The sequence below is a fragment of the Caretta caretta genome, chromosome 16 (assembly GCF_965140235.1).
Source record: "Caretta caretta isolate rCarCar2 chromosome 16, rCarCar1.hap1, whole genome shotgun sequence".
Taxonomy (NCBI): domain Eukaryota; kingdom Metazoa; phylum Chordata; order Testudines; family Cheloniidae; genus Caretta; species Caretta caretta.
Window position 1 is genome coordinate 21,426,657 of NC_134221.1, and position 20,230 is coordinate 21,446,886.

The 20,230-nt window shown below is 43.1% G+C and overlaps 1 protein-coding gene across 7 annotated transcripts in view; it reads left to right on the forward strand.

Moving 5' to 3' along the window:
• DAB2IP (DAB2 interacting protein) overlaps window positions 1-20,230 on the forward strand; it is a 347,539-nt gene that overhangs the window by 12,689 nt on the left and 314,620 nt on the right. For 2 of the 7 annotated variants that reach the window (XM_048823312.2, XM_048823313.2), the window contains exon 1: window positions 5,926-6,158. The exons of the other annotated variants lie outside the window; for them this stretch is intronic. The gene's annotated coding sequence lies outside the window, so the exon portion shown is untranslated. Of the gene's footprint in view, window positions 1-5,925; window positions 6,159-20,230 lie in introns of those variants that run through there. 7 annotated transcript variants of the gene reach the window in all.

The following is a 20,230-nucleotide window of genomic DNA, read 5'->3' on the forward strand; positions in this document are numbered from 1 at the left end:
GGGAGGCATCTCTCTAGAGCCCACAAACCTGCCTTGTCTCAGATCCAGAGTGTGGGACCTTACAATTTTTTTCAGCTAATTTTTGTGACAAGCACATTGTTAACTGCAGCTGAAAACTCTGCTGCTGCAGGCCTTGTGCAGAAGCACATTACACAGCTGAATGGAGGTTGCTAAATGTGTACAAAATACAAGGTCGTGTGTTTTATAGATGAAACAGTCTACAGCCGAGCGCAGTGACTTGTTTGAATTGGTAGCAAAGCGAGTGTGTGTGCTCAGTTAAATCAGGTGGCAGGGTTTGGAGCCTTTTCTTGCTAACTCTTAGTGTCTGTTATTAATCCTTAACCTTTCGCATTATATCACAATTGAAAACATTCTTGATCTAGGTGTGAGATGCTTGTGGATATGCCAGAGCCATTCGTGAGACACAGAGGTCTCGGTGTTAAACTCAGAAAACGAAGATCATCCATTCATTCGAAAATGAAAGATTGGGTGTGTTTGAGGAGTGAGGATGGAAGTGGTTGGTCTGGGGCACTGGGAATGGAAAGCAAGGTCTTTCACCTTACTTGTGAAATCCAGCCCAGACCAGCAGTGATTATCATTTGTCTGACAGTGTGAAATAAGGTGGTACGGTAGGTCAGTTGGTCCCGTTCTCATTGGCCAGGTATCCACAGCAGAAGGAATCCCCACAAAAGCCACCTCTCTAGCTAGAATCAACAGGGCCTCAAGCACTGGATGGATGGCCCTCAATACTGTAATCCTTCTGTCCTCTGGCAGTGAGGTCACTGAGTCCTTGTTGATGTACATAGGTGAGATGGTGCATTTAGGATGCTAGCACGGAGGAACCTGTGCTGTACCTGTTTGGTGGACTTCAGACATGCTGGCTGCAAATCCAGGCCCCTTCACCTGCACTAAATGCACTTTAAAAATATGTAACAATGTAAAGTAGACACAGAAAGTGGACAGCATCCTCCTGCTTTGCTGTGTCAGACAGACTTTACAAGCCATATCTCAAAATCCTTCACAGTGTTAAAATACAAATTACAGCAGAGGGGGTGAGACATGCTGAATCGCAGACATGGGAGATGTTTTCAGCTGAGATTTGCAAACAGCTGTGGAGTCAGTGAAATGCAGAGTGGCAGGGCCCCTGTTCTAGATACTACAGAGGAGGTGGATCTTACATCACTAGTAGGGAACCTGCATGAAGAGCCTGGGGCAGGAGGAGGGGAGGAGTGAAGAGAGCCAAGGTCTGTGAGGTTGCAAATCCTTGGAGATCTTCGCAAATCCTTGCAAATCTCCTCTGTGTCAGTCTACTGTTTTCTCCATTAATATAGGACACATTCAGCTTGGATTGTTGGGCCAATGCAGCACAGCCATCAGTGAGATGAATTCGCATTTCCTCCAAGTCAGATATCAAGTTGCAATTTTTCTCCTCTTTTAAATTGTGCAGCATTTTACCTTAACAGGCAATACAAGTCCTGGCCAAAGAATGTGTCCATAAAGTATTCACTGCTCAACAGAAACCAACTGAGCTCTCTGGATGTAATGTGGGTGGACACAAATGACAGTAATCATCCTTAGTGCCTTGATTAGTTTACAGCTTCTGCCTGTTGGATGCACATGTGCCTTTTGTCCGTGGGGCTCTCCAGGCAGAGCGGAGGATGCTGCCTTGGGGGTGGGGGCGGTGGCTTTCAGCCGCAGATATTTTCCCTGCAGTTTTTATTGGAGTAGGTCCGATAACTGAAAAATTGATATTCTGGTTCGGCAAAAATTGTTTTTGAAATCTTTAGTTGTAAAGATGCAGCCTACCAATACATGATGGGACAGGAGTATCAAAATTTGTCTGTTCTTCTTCGAGTGCAGGTCCCACATGGTTTAAACCCTTGGCCCCGAGCAATGCCCCAGAGCCGAGGGAAGGAAAGGGATAGGGTAGATCCATGGTCCCTAACCAAAATTGTAACTCTAAACTATGCTGAACTAAGAACTGAAACCTAAACTAAACCTAACAAAAAAGCTCAGGGAAGCACTTGTGAGGCAAGCAAACGCTGTTCCAACAACCGTCACGGGCGGTAAGAAGGAACTGAAGGGGGGCTGGTCGGCAGGGTCATATATTGAGCACCGTAAAGTCATCACTTGAGGGGGCTCCACGGCCGACCTGACGGGTGCTGCAAAGGGAAAACTTTCTGACGATCGTGCATGCAGTGCGCGCATACCTGATTGGAATGGATATGAACAACACATCTCAAAGAACAACAGTTACGAGAAGGTGAGTAACTGGTTTTTTTTAGGTCTGACCACATTGGTGAGCTGCCCTGGAATGCCACTACTTGCATTCTTCCTCCTAAGCATCCACTGTGGCTCCACGGCTTTTCTATTTAAACATGTTGAGCTTTCCATTTAATTTCTAGAAGAGTTTGTGTGATCTAGAAAGAACTCTGAGCTGCTCTGACTGAATCTTCTTCCCTTGAAGAAGAGAGAGGACCTCATGGCATTAAAACTAAATTATATCAAGGTACCTTTGTTATTAGCAAAATGATTTCATATGATTAGTAGCTATGGCCATGAATCCTCCCTACCAGACCAACTTCAGCTGACTTACTCGAGACAAATAGCTGTACAGGAATTGTGGGCTCATTTAATCACTTCTTTATGGAAAGTGAGTATAGTAATTACATTAATGTTTCAACAAGAAATCACCTCTTGTGATCTTGGACTGAAGTGACCTAAACTTGGAACATGCATTGTGAACATTACCTGGTCTGAAGCACCAAAGCTTCCAAGAGCTGGTTTTGTTGTTTGGCTTTTTACCAAGGACTTGCCACATTCTTCATTTAGTGTGGTGATGAAGTGTGCAAGATAATCACAATCTCCTTACTTTCATTATAAAACTTTACTTGAATTGTCATAATGAAAGCTACAGGAAATTACAAATGCTTGAAGCACATGGCCTTGCACAGTGATTCAGAGAGTAATTTCAAACAGCTTGATATTTTGCTACATAATAAAAAACGCTTTCATGAGGGTATGATTCTCTGTAAACTTCTCTCCCAGCTGATGGGCTTTTGCATAAAGTGGTGTCTGATTAGAGCTCTGCTCCCAGGGTTTGTGTTTCTGAAATAACTGATTCTGCAAGCTGATCCACATGAGACCCTTTTGCTTGTTAAGTTCATGGGTGCTCTGGATGAGCATGTGGGTCTGCGCGTTTTGCATCAACTTGCCAGATAGGGACCTAAGCAATGATGACACATTTCCTCTATTCCCAGGGCCTGATTGTGCAAGCCTTCATGCACAGCTCTGTAGCTGGAACTTCCACAGGCAGTGAGTACCCATGTCATTTGTTTTAAATTAAAGTTGATATTCTCCCATAATTATCTCACTCCAGGAACTGGGGCTGTAAGAAAAACAGCAAATATCAGAGGTGGCAATGTTGTGTTAAACTTCTGCTCCACTCAAACATCTCTAGAGAAAGCACATAGGTCTGTTACTGGAGAACCCTCTCTATACGAAAGATACACCAGTCCCTGTGTATACAGATCCAGGGAAAGTGCCTTATCCCATGTCCCTAGTGTGATCCAGGGCTGCAGCCCCAAAAGTGACAGCATCAGCAGCACCAGTGTGTTGGTTATCCTCCTCACCTCCCCTGAATTCATGACGTTTTTGTGCAGAGCTAGGTGGCTGCTCTTTTAGAACTCACTAGTGGGGTGAATGTAGCAGCTGCTGTGAATAGAAATGGTCGGAAGTTCCTTCCAAAATGAAGTTTCACCAAAAAAAAGGAGGAAAATGTCCAAGCGATGTCAGTTTTCCTCCAGCTACCATTCTTTTTTCTGTGTATTCTTTTTTCTGCATACTGCCCCTTTAAATGCCTGCCCTGGGGCTGTAGGGCAGTTCAAGGCGGCAGTTGCAGAAGGAGTCATGCACACACTGTGCTGTTTCTCATGAAGGCTTGCATTTATTTGGTGTTTGTTTTTTCCTTAACCCAGAGAGAGTGCACACTGTGTGGCGGTTGGGTGGTAAAAGGCTCCTTTGCATGGTTAAAACCCAAACAGCAGCTAAATCTAGATTTGGCCATTTGCAAACATAGAAGTATTTGGGTGTTTTGGAGGAAGGAGACCATTGTTTTATTATTTCCAGAGAGGAAAAAATAGGTATGTGACCTAAAATAAACAAACAAAAAAGCTCACAATATTTTTCTCGCCATGCAAGTGGTCCTGTATTTTACAAAAGTGCTATTACAGCATTACTCATGGCAGAAAGAGAATCCCTAAAGATTTTGCGTGGTTCTTGTGTCAGAAAGGAATGCCCAGGATCAATTTACAGCTATAGCCAGAAATCTGAAAATGTCCAGGGAGATCCTGGGAGGAAGCAGGCTTCCCACCCCAAACAATTTCACTGATTTTTAGCTGATTCCACTCATCGCACTGCAAAAATAGAATTTCTGCAGGGACCTTATACACCTTTATACACCTGTTATTTCCTTGTAACCGCTTCTGCCATAAGAATCTAGAGAATTTCAATAATGTTTTGGAAGGGTCGTGAGGGTGTTATTGTCTGCAAGGGTGAAACCTGCCTCTAGAGTGGAAGTCTGTTTCCATGAGTAACTTTTTGCTTTGTTTAGCAAGTCATCCTTTACTACTCAGCTGCAGCTGTCAGCACAAGCCAGGAATTTAGTTTCACAGCTGTATCCCAAACTGATCACTGGGTGAGGTAGTTGGTTCACAAATTAAACCCTGCAGCTGAGAATATTCTTGAGTCCATTTGTCCTGCTGTTGGGTAGCTGCACCACCAGTTGTGTTCTGCCCTCGTCTGTGTGGCACACACAAGATTTTTTTTTGTAGATTGTTTCCAAAGTACTAACTAGAAACTCCTTTTGTGTGGAGCTGTGGCTCACGAAAGCTCATGCTCAAATAAATTGGTTAGTCTCTAAGGTGCCACAAGTACTCCTTTTCTTTTTGCGAATACAGACTAACACGGCTGTTCCTCTGAAACCTAGAAACTCCTTAAGGAGCTTCAGCTGAATGTTTGTAATGAGAGCAAGGCTTTGTTAATTCATTAGCTCATCCGTTGTATTTGTTCTTTTATTTATTAGTATTGTATTTTATAATATCCATAGTCAATCTTAAACAAGATTGAAGGAAGCATTGATCTGCCCAAGAGAGACTGTTTTACAAATAATGCTGCTGCCTTTTCATGTATCTTGTTCTGCTTTGTAAAAATGGAGAGAGAGAGAGAGAGTTAAGCCTCAATCCTGCTAACATTTATACTTGTGCCTCATGGTAAACACATGAGTAATCTCACTGAGTTCAAGGGAAGCACTTGTGTGTGCAGTTGAGCATGTGTTTAAGTGTTTGCAGGACTGGGACCGGTAGGAAGCCTCTCTTGCTACTTAAAGCGAGTCTGTGACTTCCCAGGCTTTTTGGAAGTAGTTCCTGAATGCGGTGGGTGGAACAAAATGCACAGGTAATGCACTTACTGTGACTTGACTAACTCAAGAGTCAGTTGAGAAACTACAGCGAAAGCCTGGGGAAATGTGCTGGCTGTTTGGGATTTACAAAAATAAAACAGGTGCGTTTGTTATCTTGAAGTCTGCACAGAACCCACTCAGCATTGTTGAACTAGCAGCTTGTACCTCTAAACTAGGGAGAAAAGGAGGGGGGGTGCTTTTACTTTGCATGCTTATTCACTTTCTGCAGTCATTCATCTGCTCGGTCTCTGATATGGTTTTCAATAGCTAGAGTCTGGGAAGTGCTTGGCTTTTGAGTGCTGCTCTCTGATTGGCCCAGGGAGAGCTGCTGCTGGAGTATAATGTGTGAATACCATCTGCTGTGAGAGGTTGAGAGGCTCAGTGAATTTTGCTTGGAGAGGCACCTTTAGCCAGGAATACAAACAAGGGGAACAAGCTTTTCTTTCTCCTTTCTGATCCAGTCTCTCAGCGGGGGCTGGATTTTTCTTTTCCTCTCACTGCGAAACTTTTCTGCTTCGCTGGAAGAGTGAGGAGCTTGCACCTCTTCTTCCCTGCCTGGGATTCTTGCTCGTCTACGGAGTGGGGGAACCAATACAAGGCTGCATGTCCTTAAAACTTGTTTTTTTGGCTCCAGCTCTCAACATGAAATGGCTGAGTTACTATGGGATGTTAGTTCCAAACATCTGACTTGCTTTTAAAGGTAAGTGATTGGGGACCTCTGTATTTTAATACTAGCACCCCCCTCATGCATGAGATTTTTTCTGTTTGGGGGGGAAAGCCCCCCATATGTAAATGGACAGTTGCCTGTGGCAATGGCTGAGTTGATCAAATAGTGTGTGTTGTCTCAGAACTTGTGTAATCAGCTCTGTGAAATCAGCAGGACTGGAGTGATTGCTAGCTTTGTTTTGCAGTTTTGCTCTCTTGCATAGGAATTATTGTCCTGAAGGTCTTAAAAAAAACCCAAACGTTTCACTAGTGAAACAATAGTGACTGCTGATCATTATGTATGTTCAGTGTCAATGCAAAGAAAAGTGTCTCAAGACTTTGCTTTCTTTTATTTTAACAAAAAAATGTTATGATATTTACAAACAAAACATACCAGTAGGCATTAAAAAGGCTGGATTTTCAATAGCCCACGTTTGAAATCAAACAGAATCAACTTTACCCTGACTTGAAGAGGGTGGAATCTGATTTATTTTTTTTAGCCTTTAAAATGCTGAATAATGATGACCTGCTAGTGTGGACTGATAATCGCAAAAGATCAAACTGCAGCCATCTCCCTTTGCCTGAAACCACAGGCTTGACCCTAACCTGGGGGTGGAGGTAATAGCAGTCCAGACAGGCCCCCAGTGTGCTAAGCATGCTGCTTCAGCTCTGCATAGTACTGCCAGATTTATTGTTTTACACTCTAATTAGTGATCTTTCTTTATGAAGGTAGAGTTCAACCAATCACTTGTGTCAGGCACAAGGCAAGGTCAGCTAAGGGAGTGTTTGAAATATTGACCTTTCATAAAATCCCTACATTCCTCCTGTAACTAGATTATGCAGTGTTACTGTCATCGGTCTCTAGTAAAGGCTTTAAATGGCAACCTGCAAAACACTGATAGCATGTACTTCTAATACATCAGGTTTGCTGCAGGCTTTAGTGTAACTTTTTTCTTCTGACAAAATGCCATTTTCTAACTACTCTTCCTTGCCACTATGTTACACTTTGCCCTGTGTTTTAAGCTGACCTTGTCAGAGTAACGTTCATCCATCACTATATATTTTAAGAGAAACTCAAATAAATATTAAAGCTTATGAGATGGGGGAACAAGGGGTTTATATATTTGAGACTTGCTCCAAACTACACTTTTCGGAGAGTCCCTTTTGTAACAAACAAGGAGGGGGAAATCCCTTACATCCAAGCACCCCCCTTGGACACAAGTCTTTTGAATGCCAAACGTTTTTAATGCAGTGGGTCACAGGCTGCAGTTTCAATCTTGACAGTTTTTAACTTTTACCCTAAAAATTTTTTTTAATTCTTTGAGTGGCTCTGCATATTCCCACTTACGGGTAATGGTCAAAGGTGCTCTGGTCAGCATATTACTCCAAGGTCAAATCTGCAGGTTTGATCTCAGAACTCTGGTTACAAGTGAATGACTTTTTTTATTTCGAAACAAAATATTGTTTCAAATGGGAACTTGTGTTTTGACAGTTTCAAAATGATGATGTGACAACAATTTTGAACCTAATTAAAAAACTTTTTTGACTTTCATGGGAACAGTTTCTGTTCAGATGAATCTGCATTTTCTGATTTTCACTTTCTGATTGTTTCATTTTCTGCAATGTTTTATCAAAAATTTTTCAACCAGTTCTAACCTTTTCAGCCAACCACATGCAGCTGATGACAATATTATTTTCACTTGCTATTTACCACATGCATATATTGCTGCTCCTCTCCTGTGCCCACAGTAGAAATTTTGCCTTCGTGGCCATGGTATTCCATCATGGTTTAACTGAGCTCTGCCTCATTGCGTAGGGTAGAGCCTCTCATTCTGGGAATCAAGATTCACACCCTGTATAGAAGGGTGTGCCCAGCTTTTCCACCTCTCCTCCAAAAATTCCTGCGATAATACCCCAAAATTCACTGTTGGTGGAAAATCCCCCTTTTCCTCGGTGGATGAGGAAGCAAAACGCTTCTCATTGCGTTTTCTGTTTCTGAGGTGGCCGCGTATGGACCTGTTAACATAGCATGTGAATGTCTTGTGGTCTTTAATGTATTTACCCTCACAAGACTCTTGTGTGTTAGGCTCAGTTGCCAACTTTCACGCAGTAAATAAGCACCCTAACTTTCATAATAAGCCAAAAATCAAGCTAATCCCATTTCAAAACAAGCCAATGCCTAAGAACCCCAATACTCTGTGACTAGATCCCCTTGGCATGCAGTCTGGGACTGTAGTGGGCCTGCTGTGCACACCTGACTCTTCCCCCTGCTTGCTCCTTATCCCTGCTTCCCCCGCTCCCCCCCCCTCCCCAGATCAGTACTGAGGACCTGGATCCTAGGACCCCACTAGGTGGGGTGGGTCCGAGCTCGACCCCTACTGTGACATGGGTCCAAGCCCTGTTGTTTTGCAGTGTGGACGCAACTGAAGATCTGTGTAAGCACAGCTGTGAACCCAGGTCCAGCCACTGTGAGCCCAGGTTTACAGCGCAGTGTGAATGCTCAAGCACACATTTGGAAATAAGCCCAGGTGCCACAGAGCTTGGTCCACAATGCAGGGTAGTCACACCCTGGATGACTTGCCCAAGATCCCACTTGGAGCCACGCAGAGGACTTGAACTTGTCTCCTGAGTACTAGGCTAATGCCCTAACTACTGCGCCATCATTCTGGCGTCATTGCTGTCCTCTCCTTCTAATTTTTCCCAAAGAAATCTTCCTTCTGGGAGTAAACCTGACATTTATCTGTATGAAATGCCTGTAAAAATGGTCAATCTCAGAGGGTATTTATTTACTGGTCGATTGATTGCAGACTGACACTCTTGCCTGGTTGGAGACAAAATTTTGTCAATTTCACCACAGGAAGCCATGTTGTCTGGTTAAAATGACAAGCTTGCCCATGCTCCCCAAAATGCACATTTGTCATAGGTGTATGTTCTCAAAGCGAAGCTCAACAACTGTCATATGTACCTACCCCTCCATCACTGTTCTGGCGTGGTTAGTTACCATATCCTCCTGGGGACCTTCTTGTCACTTAAACCACAAAGAACGTGAGTCCCACTATACAATGTTTGGGGCCAGGAGCCGGGCTCAGTACATGGCACTGATTTGCCGCTTAGGTTTCGATATTTGTAGCCCCAAGCCTGAGTGTTCATACATTTGCCTTGACATTACTACTATCTCTATAGATCTATCACTGCTATTTATATCTGGCTTTTTCTATAATCCAGTATTTTGTTGCCAAGAAGTTAAGAATTTAATAGCTGCTATTTTTGAGGGACTCTCAAAAATGTGTTTATGCTTTTGGGACTTCCTCTGCTCAATCTATATCAGTATGTAACAGGACAGATGCAGTTCCTCATCTCGTAATGTGCATCACCTGTGCTTCTGCTCCAACAATGAAGTTAACAAAAGATGGCCATGTTGCCTCTATTGAAACTCAAAGGTGGGTGCAGAAATCCAGTGTGTTTTCAAAGCAGGAAAAACACAAAATAGGTAGGACGAGAGATGTTGAGAGACAGGGGACGCTAGTGGCAAGCACAATGAACTGGGACTCAGAAGAGTCCTGGGTTCTGTTGCCATCTGACTTGGATGAATCACTTCCCCCTTCTGTATCCCTGTTTTCCCTTGCAGCCATTGTCTTGTCTTATTAAATAGTATCTCTCCAAAGAGCCTAGAATGGGTAACTATGGCTTTCACAGTGACTAGCACAATGGGGCCTGAATCTTAGCTGGCCCCTCTGGACACAACCAGAAGGATTTATTTATGTTGCTTACAGCCTTCTGAAGGGGTTTCTCCAAACAATGATGGCTTGTTGTTTGTTTTTAAGATAAATTATGAAAAGATACCTTTTCTAGCTCTGGGCTGTAAAATAATAATAAAACGGCTTTAATTTAAAGTTGGGCTTTTTTTAGTAAGGTAGGAATAACTTTGATTAAACTTCCCAGAGTAACTTGTTTAGCCGGCTGCATTAAAATCAAACTTGATCCAAACTTGAGAGCTTTTGTCTGCTGTTTTTGGAAGGGTTTTTTGGTACTTTTCAAACCAGAACATAATGCTTTGTTCTGTAGTCTGAGAGCTAGATGGGATTGGTATTGGTTCCAAGGCACTGACCATGTTTGTACTCTGCCTTCTGTTCCTGCCTGGATGCCCTTTGTGATTGGCACTGTCAGAAATGGAAGGCATCTATCTAAGCTCTAAAGGCTGTATCTGGGTGTTGTGCCAAGAGCAACAATGGAAGATTAACCAGCAAACCGTGTTAGTGACCCTCTCGACCATGAACTGGAGACTTACACATCCTTTATGGGGTAGAATTAATTTAGGCTCCAGAGTGCTTGTTTCTGGGCCTCGCTTAACCAAGACTATCAGTTGCCAGACTAGTGTGATGATGGCCAGGGATGGGAGGTGATGCATAGAAGGGTAATTCCATGAAGGCTGTGGGCTGAACCTGAAGTACAGTGCAGAATGGAAAGCCACTAAATTGCAAAGTGCTTCTCTGAGGATAGGATTCTTAAACTTGTTAAGTAAGACCAGTTTGCTCAGGGAAACTGTACTGTGTGCATCAGAACCATCTTTAAGTGGAAGATGTGGGAGGTAGAGTGCAAAGCGTACAAAAATGAGGGTGTTTCAAGGGTTTCTTATTCAAACTCTTTCCAATGTGCTTAGTGCTCCGATCACCATCTGCACAGCTGCAAAACATGATGACATTCATGAAAAGAGGCTTCCCTGTCTTTAAATTACACAAGTTATACTTTCTGTAACACAGAATTTAAGACAAAACTACCATTCCCTGCAAACAAGATGCATTATGTAACTGCAGTCTTTGTTCATGTATCTACCTGAACTAAGTTGAAATGGTTCTATGACCGTATCGTAGGAGCTAAGCTTATGGAATTAGGTCAAACAACTTGCCGCTGGGCTGCTGCAGAGAGCATGTAGAGGCGAAGTATCTAAAGAGGGCGGCCTTTGAAATACCCCCGTGTCTCAGTGGAGAGGGAGGATATGGGTGTGGGCTAGTCTTATTCTCGAATTGAAATATGCAGTTTGGCTGCTGCCTGTATCTATACCATATGGGTTTTCACAGAGTAGAATTCTCATGATAGTATTAATTGGGGAAAATAGTGGTGATTATTGGATTCAAAATGAAATGGACTGGTGGTGTTGTGCATGACCAGTGGTTTTCCTGTGGTTTAATTGTGGGGGTGGGGAGGGGAAATGCAGGGAACTGAGGAGGCAAGGAATTTGCTTTTAAAGAAAAGCCCCTCCTACGAAAGATCCTTATCTTGGGTAGTATAGTTTCCTCAATTGCTTGTATAATTTGGCACGGTGATTTTATCAAGCAGCCAGTTTTAGCTCTCAAAGCAAAGGATTGAGAAAAATCTTTGGCAGGTGGCAGAAGACTTAAGTAAATTTCCCTCTGAGATTGCTGAGCAAAGCCATAGTGATGGAAGTTCTAGGTAAGAGGTTGTCTAAACAGTCTGACCTGCAGAGCACTGCTGGCTCTGCAAAGAGATTCCCCCAGGCAGAGAGGGCAGGTTCGTAGCTTCATGGTCTGTCCGCCATAACAGCTTGTTAGAGCTGAGGAGCTCCATCTCAACTGCAGTGAGCAAGTCTCTCTAAAAGTCTCAAGCCTTCAAGTGGACATCGTGAGCTCACTGGGCCTGGAAGAAGAGCAGTCTGAATTCTGCTAGCAACTACAGGAAGCAGCGGGTTCTGCAAGGGAAGGGGCATCCAATGTGAGCTCGTTATTGTCATGAGCTTATTCCCACAATTTAGGAAAAGCCCATTGGCAATATGAGAGAAGCTTCACATACAACTGTGATAACAAAACTGGGAAAGGGACCGAGCAGGGAATGGAGGAAGCATGTGGAGCAAGCCCACAAACAGCTTATTTAAATACTTTAGTTTTGGTCAAGGAGGGTGATAAATCTTGATGAGCCTCAGTGCTAGTCAGTCATTATATTAAGATTCGCAAAAAGAAAAGGAGTACTTGTGGCACCTCAGAGACTAACCAGTTTATTTGAGCATGAGCTTTCGTGAGCTACAGCTCACTTCATCAGATGCATATCGTGGAAACTGCAGCAGACTTTATATATACACAGAGAATATGAAACAATACCTCCTCCCACCCCACTGTCCTGCTGGTAATAGCTTATCTAAAGTGATCATCAGGTGGGCCATTTCCAGCACAAATCCAGGTTTTCTCACCCTCCACCCCCCCACACAAATTCACTCTCCTGCTGGTACTTGGAGAGTGGTCAGTTTGGATGAGCTATTACCAGCAGGAGAGTGAGTTTGTGTGTGTATGGGGGTGGGGGGGATGTGAGAGAACCTGGATTTGTGCAGGAAATAGCCCGACTTGCTTATGTAAAGAGTTGTCACTTTGGATGGGCTAGCACCAGCAGGAGAGTGAATTTGTGTGGGGGGGCGGAGGGTGAGAAAACCTGGATTTGTGCTGGAAATGGCCCACCTGATGATCATTTTAGATAAGCTATTACCAGCAGGACAGTGGGGTGGGAGGAGGTATTGTTTCATATTCTCTGTGTATATATAAAGTCTGCTGCAGTTTCCACGATATGCATCTGATGAAGTGAGCTGTAGCTCACGAAAGCTCATGCTCAAATAAATTGGTTAGTCTCTGAGGTGCCACTAGTCCTCCTTTTCTTTTTGCGGATACAGACTAACACGGCTGTTCCTCTGAAACCTATATTAAGATTAGATTTGAAGCCCCAGGCTCCCTGTTTGCAGGTGGGAATTACTCTTTGGTTTTTGTGGCTGCAAAATGACCGAAGTTGAGTAGTTGCCTCTATCTATTGTGCCACCTGCTTTGTGCCTGTGATCAGGAAGTCAGAGGTGCAGCAGAAATGTGGATGCAAACCGTCAATGAGGGCTTCACCCCCTTAAAAATGTTCCCCTTTTGTTTTGATTTTTGGGGAGTTGGGATGGATAAAGAAGGTGCAGGGGTGTTGTGTTTCTGAGTGCTTCCTCACCAAGGACCATGAATAGTTAAGGCACATTAATAAGGCTTTTCCTCAGTGACAGACGCATCTTAACAGATGCGGATAAGCCCTCAGAAGCGGCATAGCAGCTCTGTTCTCCAGACTCTTAGAACTTGTAGAATGATGCTGCTCTCTTGAGCTGTCCTCTCTTTCTGGAGGTCCTTTGGCATTTCTGCTTCATACCTGGCTGGATCCTGGAAGAATAGAAGTGTGAGAGAATTAAACTGGAAAAAGTTGTTGTTGGGTTTTTTTCTTCAAAATTTCAGATTTTCATCTGAACTGAACCAGCTTGAAGCTCCCTCATCTTCATTTCACCCCTAAGATTACTCACTTGCATGGGTTTGTGGTTGCAATCACAGTCTCTGGGCTTAATTGTGATCGTGCTCACTGGTTTTATATGGACGCAACTCTACTGACCTTAGTGGGGTTCTGCTCATTTTTACACTAGTGTAAATGAGAGAATCGGCGGCTTGGTGGTGTTTATCTTGGCGCTATTCCATCTGCCCAGCAACTGCTCCAAGATGCTAGCCTCAAATATAACACAAACAATAAGAAATCAAAGCATGGAACTTTAATGTTTAAAGCCACCTCTTTGGATTCCACACCTCTGCACAGACATCAATAGCTTATCTGGAGAGGTGTGCTACTTCAGCTCCTCCCTCCGATACAGCTAGGGTTACTGCCACTGGGCAACAGTCCAGCTGAAGAAGACCTCTTGTGAGAGTGTTTAAATGTTCATGCCTGTCTCAGCAGTTACTACTTTATGTTGGGTTGCCAGTCCTACAGCTGTTTTGTACCAGGCCCTACTGGGTTTGGAAAGCATTTGTGTGTGAGGTGAGTTATTAGGGGAAAGCATTTATTTTCTCATTGTGTTTGAGGCTCAAAAGGCAAAGGGGGGGGGGGAGGGGGGAGAAGTGCTATGAGCTTAATTCAGTAGTCAGTCAGGAGCAGAACTACAAAGCATCTACCCAGATAGTAAAAAACCCCCAATCTATGTATCCTGCTTCAGGGAAAGGAACCATAATTAAAAGCAATTACAGAATCTCAGGATTTAATTATTAAATTCCACACTCTATAGATGTTGCTTACTTCCCAACTACACACTCTGTATTCTGTGCAAAGCTTTACTTTCCCCTTGGATGTATTCCCAACATGTGCAACCACTCCCCACCATCCCTTCCTCTGCGTGTGCACATTTGAATGTGAGACACTGAATCATTTGTAATACGAGGTTTGAAGTTTTGTCTGCATTTCATTTGTCTCCTTTTTGATAGGAGGCATTATCATTCTGAAGGGACATTATTGCCATGTTGACTGTCCCTTGCATTGTGTTGCCATAAATATGAGCGCTGTCTGGACTCATGCAGACCTCTCCGAAATGCATATTTCGCTTGTTGAGATCTTCAGATACAATTCTAATCTTGTGACTTCTTCAAGCCCTGGGGCACTTTGTCTGTCTGCATGAAGCTTAACATTCCAGCACCTCTCTATAAAGATGGCACCACTTAAGCTAGTATCCCATTTTACAAACGGGAAGCCGTCCCCCTTTTCTTGTATTGTGCTGAGACAGGACTGTGCCTTTCTCACTAAGAAGGGGGGCACATGAAGGACTGCAGAGTTGTGCTTTCTCCTGTTTACTATGAAATAAATGTGGGATGTGTTTTTCCTTGCAGAAACTCAGTTCCTGAGCAGTCCAAAGATTTAGAATACTTTTATCTTTACTCTAGTCTCTTCCTTTTGCTGTGTTTTTAGCTGGGAAAAAGGTCTGCTTGGGTATAATTTTAAAGCCCGACCCGGCACAGCTAGCCCAAACTTGACCAAGAGCGTCGAGGCCTTTTCAGACCCAACCTGATCCGGACCCAATACTTTCCCTCGCCCCACCACCTGATGGGGACTTGGCCTGGTGGGGGCTTCCTGTGCCTTGTGTTGGCATTCATCTCCAGCTGTCTCCTGCTTTTGAGGTCAGTATATCAGCAGCTCTGTGTCCTGCTCACGCTATCTGCCCCTTGCTTCGCTGCACTGTGCATGCTGTGGAGTGAAATGTGCAGCAACTTGTCAGCAAACTTACTCTGCAGTGCATATGGTACAGTGAGGTGGCAGTGGCTGGCAGGAGTGGGGCATGCAGCTGCTGTGCCAACCCCCTGGGCAGGAGGAGGTCATCAGAGACAACCAAATCTGAGCCTGAGCCAGAGCCGGAGAGGATCAGGTTGTTTTCTGACCTGACTCAAACGCGACACTTGTAGTCGGTCCCGATCGTGTTGCAAGGCTGTAAGCTGAGATGGTTTCTTACTTTAAGGTCCTCTAAGGCCTTTACACTGATAGCTCCTTTCAGCTAAAGTATAGTTGTTTGCCCAAAAGTACAGCAAGAGATTTTATTTTATGTAATTCACGCTGAAGATTTTCAGAGTACCCTAGGAGAGTTGTGGAACGTTATAAATTATGCAGATCCTTCAGACTGTCTAAGATATGTGTTGAAAATATTGAAACTTTGTCAGTAAATCATTTCTATTCAGTCCTGGTATTTCAGTATCGTGCTCCTTGAAATGAGTAGCATCAGGAAATGTCCTTAAATATTTAAAGCTCCTTACATATGTACATATTTTGGTATAGGATGGAGATGAAATATAAATCAAAAACCAACATACAAACATTCCCAGTTGGATAATAATTAGCTTCTTTCCACTGTACAGAACTTAGATCCAAGCAGAAATAACATAAGGGCCATTTGAAAATACTGTAATATTTGAGGGTTAAAAGCCCATCTCCTGATGCTGTGATGTATTCATTCTGCTTGATGTTCTGTCCTGATATAGTACTTCTCTCCATCCTGAATACTTTAATAGTTACAATGACGTCCATTTTTACAGCCTGACAATAAGGGACTAACTGATAAGTGTCAACTTCAACTTTTTTTTTGTCATCCATTTGTCAGTTTCTAATCTCTCCCTTGTTCAAGGAGCACTGAAAAGTGTCTAACTCTTCAACCATTTCTTTTATTACCTGTAAATCGCCATGGGAATACTATCGGTCTCTAAATTGTTGAATGTATTTATTCTGAGCCCTCCCTACCATCTTCCTTGCTAGGTGTATGGTTCTAATAATTCACTGCTTTAAGACTGCTCTTGGGGAGGAGGATTTAAATCCCACTTTAGTATCTTAAAATTTTGTTGTGAATTTTTTTCACTTCTGTTTGGACTTTTGGTCATGGGAGAATCTCAGATTGTTCAGTAGTTTGCTTGTCGTCTTTTTCAAAAAGATTTTCAGTCTAGCTGATTGTTCTAGATGAAATTAAATTGTTTAAAAAAAAAAAAGAGAGAACAAATAGCAAATCTCCATACGAGCAGAATGTGTCTCGCCTCACGATCTTATGTCTTAACTCCTTTCACAACTTCAACTTCCAACTGACAGACTTCTTACATTTTAGGAGGTGGTTTGCAGGAAACAAACATGGCTCCCTGTAGTTTGGGTAAACATCCCAACTTCTCTACTCAAGATTTACAGAAGAATCTAAACAGGCACAAAAATAATCTGACACTCCCCCCCCACCCCCACCCCGAAGACAGGGAGGAATGGAACAGGGGGTATAAATAGGAGTAATAGGATGACATTAAGAATAGGGAAAATGAGACTTTAGTATCAGATAAAATCCCTGGCATGGAGCAAGTGCTCTTAGTCTAATAGTCTCCTGTGATAAGTGGTGGAGATTTCTCTCCAAGACCAGACAAAGCACTAGAGAAAATATTGCTGAGAATAATCCTGCACTGGCACAGGGTTGTACTAGGTGGCCTACTGGGGCTTTTTCACCCTTAGTTTCTGTGGTCCTACGGGTTTCAAGACACACCTGCAGTATATAGTAAGAGGGACTTAGGAAACTAAAGCAGTGTAGAAGATACCGAAAGCCCTTATCTGACGTTAAAAAGGGAATACAGAGGGAATTCTGACTTAATAAAGCCTAGTTGAGCATGGACTATCCCAACAATCTGTTCAGTCATGACTGAGCAATGTTAGAAGATACCTAGGGAGACTTAATAGACTAGAAGTGTAATAAATCATGGAGTATTGCACAAAACACATGTTGAGTATTTATGATATAAGTAGAGTGACCAGATAGCAAGGGTGAAAAATCAGGACAGGAAGTGGGCAGTAATAGGCATCTATATAAGACAAAGCCCCAAATATCAGGACTGTCCTGATAAGATCTGGACATTTGGTCGCCCTAGATATAAGCATAGCCACGGAGTGTGTAAAGAGCAGGCATTGACAGAAGTGAGGGCAGCTCCAAGTGTGTTGACACCAGTGAACACTGAATGTCAATAGTTTTTAGAATACAGATATCTGTACAAGATTTAGTGCTTCTCTGCACCTTTTGATCTTGTGAACCTGGACTGAAACCTGGTCTCATCAGACTGTGTTTGAGCTTATCCGTACCTGGTCATGGTTGAGGTATCACCAGACCAACTTTTCCTGAGGTGTTCCAGCAGCTTATCTATTTCTGCTCGTGTCTGGAACCAGAAACTGTAGAGAGAGGGTTAAAATAGAATAAAACACACAACTATTAGACAGTTAACCATTTATTTTTTAAAACTTTAAGGACCATGCCCCCAAAAAAGTGGGGGAGAAAAATAGTTGATTGGATTTGACCTCAGTTTATGTGGAATGCTTTGCTCATCTCTAGGTGCTAGAAGTGGAGAGGACTTGGTGTCTCCACCCCCCCCACCCCCCCCGGGAGAAATTGTAAAATGAACCACTGCAGAAGTCCTTTGGAAGAGGAAAACCCTAAGACTCCCTCTTTGTATTGACCCTACTGTTTGACACCAGTGGGGTGGCAAAGCAGAGGATATTAGTCTCTCCCCCTCCCCCCTCTCCAATTCCCATAAACTTTCCATCTGGTTTTGTCTCCAACCAGCTCAACAAACCCACCTTTCAGTAAAGTTCTTCTTCTAAAAGTGTGCCTGCTGTTTGCAGTACAGATGTTTTCAGATCCAAGATGTGCTTTAAAATCCTTAGGACTGGCTGCTAAAAATTGCTGTTCCCCTGTGGCTGAACTAAGCTTGTTTTTACATGTTAATGGAGTGATGCCATCAATGCACGTGCACACACCTCTCTTCCCTCCCCACCCTTTTGAGCCCAATTTTGCAAATGAATGATTTACAGACGTTTTCATTGGCTTAATTTGAAGGGCTGGAGCTGAGTGGTGAGTCGAATTCCTAGTTAACTCCTGATAATCCAGGGTCATTCTTTTGCTCTTGCCCTTTTTTGTCCTTGTGGGGGAACTTGTAGAAACTTTAAAGAAGCAACAGTCATTAATTAAAGCCAGTTATTTATCTTGGTTGTCAACAGTTTGAAGCCCAAATGTTGGGGACCTCAATATTAGAGCAATGTAATGAGGGCACTCTGCCAGTGTTGTTGGATCAAGATTGAGTCATTTGAGGGCTCAGTATGACTCTAGGGCTTTAATTTGTGACAGGCAGAGTAATAAAAGGGGGCGCAGGGAAATGTATATCTTCAAATAATGGATCCGAAGGCAGACTGAAGCTGAGCTACAAATAATTAAATCTTCTGGGCACAAAAGGACACCAACGGTTAGTCTGTTGGCAGTTTCTAAACAGTTCATAATTGTTGGGCTTTCAGTGTAATTGGCTTTTACTTGTTGGCGACCAGGCAGAAGCCCTGCCAAAGCCTAGTGTGAGACGTGTGCTGTGGCTCTGGAAAATGCACATGGCTTGTGAGTCTTGCAGCTGCTTTGGTTGTCCAAGAGAGAGGCTGCAGGGTGTTCTCGTGGGGAACAGTGTTTGCAATTAACATTCTGAATGAAGTCCTTAGATTAGTGGGGTAACATTGGTGTCTTATTTCCATTAAGATTGTAAGCTCTTTGGGGGCAGGCTCTGTCTCTTCCTTTGCAATTTGTACAGTGCCTAGCACAGTGGGACACCAATTCTGATGAGGGCCTTTGATTGTTACTACAATACAAAGAATGTTGGTGACTCTGATGGGTGCTGAGGTTGCTCAGCACCCTTCTGGAACAGGCCCTCACTTTTTGTTTTTTAAGCTAGTCAGAATGCAGCATGTCAGTAGCGGTGTGAAGCACATCTTGTGCTTCCTTGCTGCCAATGTGCATCAGACCCAGTGATTATATCCACCTTGATCACTGCATCTGATAGAAGTGAAGCCCCTAGGATGAGTTGTCACAGGATTAATGTCATCTGCCTCTTTATTCTGTTTCCCATAAATGCCTTGACACTGATCTAGCACCAGGAGACCATTATCATGCCACAAAGGGCTGTTTCGTTGGCATTGCTCATCCTGACTGTTTGAAAATGTTACAGACGTGTCAATAAAGCCAGAGCGATAGCAATGCAGCTTTAGCATTGGGACCAAGATCAAAATTAGAAAGTGGGCTGGTGGAAAGTTTAGTCATGAGAGAGAAACCGAAAACTCTGTTAGCTGAGCCTTTTAAAATTGGTGCAAAACTTGTACACAGAAGATCATCATCAAGCCCACACTGAAACCTAGGTGTTGTAGGTTTTTTCCCTCCTCTATCTTCTCCATCCCAATTTTTATTCTTAAAGTTTATAATCAAACCAAACCGGAATGAAATTCTTTGAGCACATCCATCTTTTGCATGTTGGACTGAACACTCTTTGTTGCTGATCTGTGTTTTTCACAGACCTCCTTTAAGGTGTCTTCATGCTGCATTTGTGAAATATTACATACCTAATGTCCTACCCTCAAATACAAATACTGCATTTCTAATGCACACAAATGACTAGAAAATTACTGAAACTCAGAATGAAGATTCCTTCACGTCACTGCCTGCTGCAAGATGCTTCAATGTGAGAGTTTTTCTTGCATCTAATTGCTGGGGAAAATAAGGGTTTATACCATTACAAAAATACTGTTTTTGTTGAGACTGCAACTCTTCTGGGGTCCCCCATTTTTGATCCTTTAATTTTTTTCTAAAGCAATCTTGGTTTGGGCCAAATAGCAATTCGAGCTTCCTCTGACCTTCACTGTTCTCCACTGCCCAGCATGACACTTTAGGGATTTTGTTCATTCCATATACAGCAGAACCTC